The sequence below is a fragment of the Rhinopithecus roxellana genome, chromosome 9 (genome assembly GCF_007565055.1).
Source record: "Rhinopithecus roxellana isolate Shanxi Qingling chromosome 9, ASM756505v1, whole genome shotgun sequence".
Classification (NCBI taxonomy): Eukaryota; Metazoa; Chordata; class Mammalia; order Primates; family Cercopithecidae; genus Rhinopithecus; species Rhinopithecus roxellana.
The window spans coordinates 85,778,004-85,785,337 of record NC_044557.1 but is presented as its reverse complement, the minus strand read 5'-3'; positions in this window follow the sequence as shown (position 1 = coordinate 85,785,337).

The window sequence follows — 7,334 nt, the reverse complement described above, 5'->3', positions numbered from 1 at the left end:
GGTTATGCAGAATATCCTTGTTTGTGGAAAAGACACATTCAGCTGTCTAGGGGTGCTGGGGTATCCCTCAGCTACTCACTCTAAACCAATTCAACCAAATGAGCTCTATGTACTGTACTTGCGACTTAAGTTTGAAGTCGTTTCAGAAATTATTAAAAAGAGGATTCCAGAGAAAATCCAAGCAGTTGAAAATACCCCATGATTTTCCTGGCCTGACTCAGAAATACTGAATGAGAACACTGGAGGCGTGGCCTTGAGATGTGTGTTTTCCAAAGCACAGCCAGGTCTGGAAAGCAGCTACTCCCCACGGGCTGGGAGAGGGAAGCACAGCCTGTGCACACAGACCAGTTCCTCACATCCTCCTTTCATCCACATCACCATCCAACAGCTATGAGAACACAGATCGGTTCCCCTCATCCTCCTTTTATCCACATCACCACCTGGCTGCTATGAGAATTCGTTCCACACAAGTTGCGTGGTTCAATTCTGCCTACGCTGATCTCTGAGGTTTTTTGTTTTGTTTTGTTTTTTGTTTTTTTGAGATAGAGTTTTGCTCTTGTTGCCTAGGCTGGAGTGCAATGGCGTGATCTTGGCTCACTGCAATCTCCGTCTCCCGCGTTCAAGCGATTCTCCTGCCTTGACCTCCCGAGTAGCTGGGATTACAGGCACCCACCATCACGCCTAGCTAATTTTTTGTATTTTTAGTAGACAGGGCTTTACTATGTTGGCCAGGGTGGTCTCGAACTCCTGACCTCAGGCGATCCTCGGCCTCCCAAAGTGCTGGGATTACAGGCGTGAGCCACTGCGCCTGGCTGAGGTTTTGTTTCCCATTCCTGTCATTAAGCTGCAGGCCTTCTCTCTCCCGCTTCAAAAAGAACCACTCTCAACTAAGAAAGCTGAGATCCTCTTTGGAAGTGCTTCTCCCAGAGCACTGCCCAAGGAAGCTCTGGGGTGCCTGGCAAATGAGAGGCTTCTGGGAGCCTCAGTCGGTCCAGCTCCACATTCCTGGTGCTTTATGTTCCCCTTTGCTTTGACTATTAAGACACAGTCCTGACCTGGTGCGGTGGCCAATGCCTGTAATCCCAGCACTTTGGGAGGCCGAGGCAGGTGGATCACCTGAGGTCAGGGGTTCAAGACCAGCCTGGTCAGCATGGCAAAGCCATGTCTCTACTAAACACAAAAATTAGCCAGGTGTGGTGGCGGGCAACTGCAACCCCAGCTACTAGGGAGGCTGAGGCAGGGGAATTGCTTGAACTCAGGAGGCAGAGGCTGCAGTGAGTTGAGATCATGCCACTGCATTCCAGCCTGAGCAACAGAGACAGACTCTGTCTCAAAAAAAAAAAAAGACATAGGAGCTGTGGCCTGTGGTGGGGAGTGGACTTGGGGGGCCTCCTCCCCCTCCCTCACAATCCACAGGAAACCTGCTCCAGTTCTGCCTAGCTGGGAACAAAGAGTGCTGCCTTTCTTCTTTTCTCCCTGGACCCACCCTGCTCCAGCTTTGCCGTCAGTCTTTATGCACCCACATATCCCCATAAGCCATTTCAGAGGCCCCAAGAAGGCGAACCTCAATAGGACCTTATAAGGCTTCCTGATGGTGGGATGCAACACTCTGAACATACTGAAAGCCAATGAATGGTACTCTAAAGGGGTGAATTTTCTAGTAGATGTCTTCTATCTCAATAAACCTATTCAAAACGAAGTGCTTCCTGCCTACCAATCCATCCTCACCCACTGCAGTTCCCAACCTCACACCATGGTTCAGCCTTGCTGAACTACTTGTTTTCTGGATGTCAATCTTTCTACACTGCTGAGCTCTTGCAAATAATAATCTCTTTCTCTTCCCTACCATGCTCATCTGACAAATTTTTACTTGCTCTTAAACCTTTTTTTTTTTTTTTTTTTTTTTTTTTTTGAGACAGAATCTTGCTCCTGTTGCCCAGGCTAGAGTGCAATGGCACAATCTCAGCTCACTGCAGCCTCTGCCTCCCAGGTTCAGGCGACTCTTCTGCCTCAGCGTCTGAGTAGCTGGGATTGCAGGCACATGCCCGGATAATATTTTTGTATTTTTAGTGGAGACGGGGTTTCCCCATGTTGGTCAGGCTGATCTCCAACTCCGAACCTCAGGTGATCTGCCCGCCTCAGCCTCCGAAAGTGCTGGGATTACAGGCATGAGCCACCACACCTGGCCAAAGCCAATTTTTAAAAAGTGAAAAATAAATATAGAGGGGATTGCAGCTTCTAGACGTGTTTTCACCATAAACAAATACGAAACTGGGGGTAGGGGACAGAAAAGGGAACTGTTTTCAGACTGGACAACAGGCAGCTCAGGACTGTTCCCTGAGAAACAAACAAATGAGAAATAAACAAGTGGAGCTTTGTGCTCACTGGGCTTTCTGCCTGGAGTCCATATCTGATCCATGGTACAGAGGGCAGGAACTCAAACAAAGGCCACCAGTGTCACCCAGTTGAGGAGACAGAGAATGGACAGGAAGGAGCTCAGGAGAGGCAACCCAAAAAGTTGTGTATGAGCCACTGGGCTCACCACTGAGATGTGCACACATGGATCAGAATGGCTGAAACTAGGCTGGGCAGGGTGACTTACACCTGCAATCCCAGCACTTAGGGAAGTCAAGACAGGAGAATCATTGAGCCCAGGAGTTCCAGACCAGCCTGGGCAGTGTGGTGAGATCCCGTCTCTACAAAAATCAACAAATGAGCCAGGTGTGGTGGTGCATGCCCATAGTTCCATCTACTCAGGAGGCTGAGGTAGGAGACTCTCTGGTTTGGGAGGTCAAGGCTGCAAGTGAGCTATGATTGCGTGACTGTACTCCTCCAGCCTGGGTACAGAGTCAGACCCTATTTCAAAAAAAAAAAAAAAAAAAAGCTGAAATTATGACACCGAGTGTTAGGGAGAACTGGAATTCTCATGCATTGCTGGTGGGAATGTAAGATGTACAAGTACTTTAGAAGAAGGTCTGGCGATTTTTTATAAAATTAAACATATGCTTACTTTTTGCCCCAGCCATTCAGTGTCTAGGTATTTATCCAAAATAAATCAAAACAAACATATGTTCACCAAAATACTTGTCCAAGAATGATGACAGCAGCTTTATTTAAAATTGCTGCCAGGCATGGTGGCTCACGCCTGTAATCCCAGCACTTTCGGAAGCTGAAGCAGGCAGATCACTTCAGGCCAGAAGTTCAAGACCAGCCTGACCAACATGGCAAAACCCCGTCTCTACTAAAAATACAAAATTTAGCTGGGCGTGGTGGCGCATGCCTGTAATCTCAGCGACTAGGGAGGTTGAGGCAGGAGAATCACTGGAACCCAGGAGGTGGAAGTTGCAGTGAGCTGAGATCGAACAGCTGTACTCCAGTCTGGGCGACAGAGGGAGACTCCATCTCAAAATAAATAAATAAATATTTGGCCAGACGCGGTGGCTCACATCTGTAGTCCCAGCACTTTGGGAGGCCGAGGTGGGTGAATCACTTGAGGTCAGGAGTTCGAGACCAGCTTGGCCAGCATGGTGAAACCCCATCTCTATTAATAATGCAAAAATTAGGCCAGGTGCGGTGGCTCATGCCTGTAATCCCAGGACTTTGGGAGGCTGAGGCGGGCAGATCATGAGGTCAGGAGATCGAGATCATCTTGGCTAACAAGGTGAAACCCCGTCTCTACTAAAAAATACAGAAAATTAGCCAGGCTGTTTAGTCCCAGCTACTCTGGAGCGCTATAGTCCCAGCTACTCCGGAGTCTGAGGCAGGAGAATGGCGTGAACCCGGGAGGCGGAGCTTGCACTGAGCCGAGATTGCGCCACTGCACTCCAGCCTGGGTGACAGAGCAAGACTCCCTCTCAAAAAAAAAAAAAGTAGCCAGGTGTGGTGGCACATGCCCGTAGTCCCAGTTACCTGGGAAGCTGAGGCAGGAGAATGGCTTGAACCCAGGAAGCAGAGGTTGCAGTGAGCCAAGATCACACCATTGCACTCCAGCCTGGGTGACAGAGCAAGACTCCTTCTCAAAATAAATAAATAAATAAAATAATTAATTAATTTTTTAAAACTGCCCAAAATCAGACACAACTCAAGTTGTCTGTCAATGGGAAGACTGATAAATAAACTGTTGTATATTCCTATATACATTGCATTTATCCCCAGAGCGATACTACTGAGCAATAAACATAAACCACTGATACGTGCAATGACATGGATGACTCTCACCAAGGGAACACTGAGCAAAGGAAGCTGCAAACCATGGAGTTCATGCCATGTGGATCTGTTTACACAAAGTACCAGAACGGACGAAACTCATCCAAGGTGCAAAAAATCAGATACCTGACCCCACAGGTCTCCTTGGTTCCCCCAGAAATGCATCCGTCTCAGAGACCAGCGCAGCCAGGGCAGGCCCATTTGATAAGGAGAGCTCCCATTTCCTAAAAAGGATGAGTGCGGGGGTTAAGCCTGTCCACTCGGTCCCTGGGAAAGTTGTGTCAGACCCTGGGTCCCAGCTGGGTACCCAACAGTGAGTCAGGTGGACAGTCCCCACTGCAGGGAGCCCTGCAGCCTGTTCAGGGCAACAAACAAAACAAAAGGTGCTCACAGGACTCATCCATGTGTTATAAACTGAATTCTGTCTTCCCTAAATTCATATGCTAAAGCCCTAACTAACCCTCAGTCCCTCTGAATGTTACCATGTTTGGAGATATGGCCTTTAAAGTGGTGATTAATTAAGATGGGGTTGTTAGTGGTGGGCCCTAGGCAAATGTGCCTGGTGTCATTAAGAGAGGAGCAGACATCTCCTCTCTGGGCTCACATCTGTAATCCCAGCCCTTTGGGAGGTAGAGGCGAAAGGATTGCTTGGGACCAGACTGGGCAACATACAGAGATGCTGTCTCTAAAAATAAAAATAATTAGCCAAGTGTGGTGGCACGTGCTTGTAGTCCCAGCTACGTGGGAGGTTGAGGCGGGAGGGTCACTTGAGTCCAGGAGCTGCTTAGGGCTGCATTGAGCTATGATGGTGCCAATGCACTCCAGCCTGGGTGACAGAGCAAGATCCTGTCTCTGAAAAAGAAAAAAAGGAGACTAGCATGCAGACATACACACGAGGAAGACCAAGACCATGTGAAGACACAGGAAGAAGGTGACTGTCTACACACCAAGGAGTGAGGCCTGAGGAGAAACCAGCCCTGCCAACACCTTGATCATGGACGTCCAGATGAGATTCAGTTCAGGATGCTGCGGAGATGACCCTGGAGGATCCTCATGGGCCCAGTGTAATCACAAAGGTCTTTTGAAAAGGGAGGCGGGAGGGAAGAGTCAGAGAAGGGGATGAGATGACAGAAGTGGGGGTCAGAGAGGGAGTTCTGAGGATGCTATGCTGCTGGCTTTAAGATGGAGGAGGCAGTGGCTCACACCTGAAATCCCAGCACTGTGAGGGGGCTGAGGCAGGTGGATCACTTGAGGTCAGGAGTTCAAGACCAGCCTGGCGAACATGGTGAAATGCGTCTCTACTAAAAAGAAAAAAGAAAAAAAAAAAAAGCTGGGTATGGTGGTGCATGCCTGTAGTCCCAGCTACTCGGGAGGCTGAGGCAGGAGAATCGCTCGAACCTGGGAGGCAGAGGTTGCAGTGAGCTGGGATTGTGCCACTGCTCTCCAGCCTGGGTGACAAAGTGAGACATCTCAAAAAATTAAATTAAAATAAAATAAGATGGAGGAGGGGGCTGGGGACAATGAACGCAGGCCCCTCTGGAAGCTGGAAAGAACAGGAAGCTGGCATCTCCCCCTACAGCATCCACCAGAAAGCCAGCTCTGGCGACACTCTGATCTCAGGGTTTTGACCTCCAGAACGTTAAGATAATAAACTTGTGTTGGCCACATGTATGTCTTTAAGTGTCTGTTCATGTCCTTTGCCCACTTTTTAATGAGGTTGTTTGGATTTTTTCTTGTAAATTTGCTTATGTTCTTTGTAGATTCTGGATATTAGACCTTTGTCAGAGGGATAGATTGCAAAAATTTTCTTCCATTCTGTAGGTTGTCTGTTCACTCTGATGATAGTTTCTTTTGCTATGCAGAAGCTCTTTAGTTTAATTAGATCCCATTTGTCAATTTTAGCTTTTTTTTTTTTTTTTTCCCTGAGACAGAGGTTTGCTCTGTGCCCCAGGCTGGAGTACAGTGGCGCAATCTCAGCTCAAAGCAACCTCCACCTCCTAGGTTCCAGCAATTCTTCTGCCTCAGCCTCCTGAGTAGCTAGGATTACAGGCGTGTGTTACCATGCCTGGCTAATTTTTGTATTTTTAGCAGAATGGGGTTTCACCATGTTGGTCAGGCTGGTCTCAAACTCCTGACCTTGTGATCCACCCACCTTGGCCTCCCAAAGTGCTGGGATGACAGGCATGAACCACCACACCTGGCCCAATTTTTGCTTTTGTTGCAATTGCTTTTGGTGATTTCATTAGAAAATCTTTGCCCATGCCTGTGTCTGGAATAGTATTGCCTAGATTTTCTTCTAAGGTTTTTATAGTTTGGGGTTTTACATTTAAATCTGTAATCCATCTTGAGTTTATTTTTGTATAAGATGTAAGGAAGGGATCCAGTTTCAATTTTCTGCATATGGCTAGCCAGTTCTCCCAGCACCATTTGTTACATAGGAAATCCATTCCCCATTGCTTGTTTTTGTCACGTTTGTCAAAGATCAGATGGTTGTAGATGTGTGGTTATATTTCTGAGTTCTCTATTTTGTTCCAAAAAAAAAAAAAAAACAAACTCAGTATCACTGATCATTAGAGAAATGCAAATAAAAACCACAATGAGATACTACCTCACGCCAGTCAGAATGGCGATTATTAAAAAGTCAAGAACAACAGATGCTGGTGAGGTTGCGGAGAAATAGGAACGCTTTTACATTGTTGTGGGAATGTAAACTAGTTCAACAATTGTGGAAGACAGCGTTGCAATTCCTCAAAGATTTAGAACTGGAAATACCATTTGATCAAAAAATCCCATTACTAGGTGTATATCCAAAGGAATATAAATTATTCTATTATAAAGATACTTGCACACGTGTGTTCATTGCAGCACTATTCACAATAGCAAAGATGTGGAACCAACCCAAATGCCCATCAGTGATAGACTGGAGGAAGAAAATGTGGTCCATATACACTATATTAGTGTATATGCTGCTGATAAAGACATACCCAAGACTGGAAAGAAAAAGAGGTTTAATTGAACTTACAGTTCCACATGGCTGGGGAGGCCTCAGAATCATGGCAGGAGGTGAAAGGCACTTCTTACATGGCAGCGGAAAGAGAAAAATGAGGAAGATACAAAAGTGGAAGCCC